Raw genomic sequence first — 2,309 nt, forward strand, 5'->3', positions numbered from 1 at the left:
TAATACTTATAGCTGCGATTGCAGCTGTAAGTCGCTTGGGGTATGTCTCTATCAGTTTAGCACATCGAGAGACTAAAATTTTTTCCCATTCCTCCTTGCAAAACAGCTCGAGCTCAGTAAGGTTGGATGGAGAGCATTTGTGAACAGCAGTTTTCAGTTCTTTCCACAGATTCTCGATTGGATTCAGGTCTGGACTTTGACTTGGCCATTCTAACACCTGGATATGTTTATTTTTGAACCATTCCATTGTAGATTTTGCTTTATGTTTTGGATCATTGTCTTGTTGGAAGACAAATCTCCGTCCCAGTCTCAGGTCTTTTGCAGACTCCATCAGGTTTTCTTCCAGAATGGTCCTGTATTTGGCTCCATCCATCTTCCCATCAATTTTAACCATCTTCCCTGTCCCTGCTGAAGAAAAGCAGGCCCAAACCATGATGCTGCCACCACCATGTTTGACAGTGAGGAGGGTGATGAGCTGTGTTGCTTTTACGCCAAACATAACGTTTTGCATTGTTGCCAAAAAGTTCAATTTTGGTTTCATCTGACCAGAGCACCTTCTTCCACATGTTTGGTGTGTCTCCCAGGTGGCTTGTGGCAAACTTTAAACGACACTTTTTATGGATATCTTTAAGAAATGGCTTTCTTCTTGCCACTCTTCCATAAAGGCCAGATTTGTGCAATATACGACTGATTGTTGTCCTATGGACAGAGTCTCCCACCTCAGCTGTAGATCTCTGCAGTTTATCCAGAGTGATCATGGGCCTCTTGGCTGCATCTCTGATCAGTCTTCTCCTTGTATGAGCTGAAAGTTTAGAGGGATGGCCAGGTCTTGGTCGATTTGCAGTGGTCTGATACTCCTTCCATTTCAATATTATCGCTTGCACAGTGCTCCTTGGGATGTTTAAAGCTTGGGAAATCTTTTTGTATCCAAATCCGGCTTTAAACTTCTTCACAACAGTATCTCGGACCTGCCTGGTGTGTTCCTTGTTCTTCATGATGCTCTCTGCGCTTTTAACGGACCTCTGAGACTATCACAGTGCAGGTGCATTTATACGGAGACTTGATTACACACAGGTGGATTGTATTTATCATCATTAGTCATTTAGGTCAACATTGGATCATTCAGAGATCCTCACTGAACTTCTGGAGAGTTTGCTGCACTGAAAGTAAAGGGGCTGAATAATTTTGCACGACCAATTTTTCAGTTTTTGATTTGTTAAAAAAGTTTGAAATATCCAATAAATGTCGTTCCACTTCATGATTGTGTCCCACTTGTTGTTGATTCTTCACAAAAAAATACAGTTTTATATCTTTATGTTTGAAGCCTGAAATGTGGCAAAAGGTCTCAAAGTTCAAGGGGGCCGAATACTTTCGCAAGGCACTGTATATTTTGGGTTAATATTGATTGTGTGCTGTAATGTCCAACATCCGGTAATGTCCTAGCTGCAACTTACATTTAAGGTCTGGTACGGTCGTAGGTCAGATTTATATGCATATATGTGGAATTGTAAGAGAAACGTGATGCAGGTGTAAAAGCAATAGTTCTGATCAGAGAGGTCTATACCTTGGTGCCACTGCCTTTCTCTAATGATAAGGCTAGAAACAATGTTGACTCTTGTAGAGGTCGACAGATATACATGTAATGTATAGAACTGAATGATCAGAGAGGTTCTAGAATGTTGATTATACATTTCTATGTCAACGTTGATCGCTATATCTAAACGGTAAATGGCGTTGTCTTGTTGCTGTCTAAGGCTGCCTTTACACAGGCTTATACCAATTATTGTCAAAAAAGCAGTTTTGATTGGTCAAAATACCAATTAGTGGAAAAATATCATAATTGGGCTGCCTGTGTAAATACAGCCAATAGTTTCTGAAAACACTTCCGTGTACAGCAGGTACTGTCCATGGTTCTGAAAATCATTCGTGTACAGCAGGTACTGTCCATCGTTCTGATAATCATTCGTGTACAGCAGGCACTATCCATGGTCTGAAACAACTTTGTGTACAACATGAGCTGTCCATGGTTCTGAACCATCTTGGTGTATAACGGGCGCTGCCCATGGTTCTGAAACTCCTTCCTGTGCAACAGGAACGGTCTGGTTCTGAACTGCTTCCCATGCAATAGAACTGAGTAAATCCGGGCCTCGTGGACCACAAGGCATGTTTTTCATCCTTCATCTGGGATACCACGTGATTCCACGGTCAATCAATGACATCAATATAGGTGAAAAAAGGACCACACCAGCAGCACCGTGGACCTCAAAATTTGACTTCATAGGTAAAACGTACCAAACTGTAAGGATAAC

Source organism: Oncorhynchus kisutch, unplaced genomic scaffold, assembly GCF_002021735.2.
Source record: "Oncorhynchus kisutch isolate 150728-3 unplaced genomic scaffold, Okis_V2 scaffold1344, whole genome shotgun sequence".
In the NCBI taxonomy this organism is placed as follows: Eukaryota; Metazoa; Chordata; class Actinopteri; order Salmoniformes; family Salmonidae; genus Oncorhynchus; species Oncorhynchus kisutch.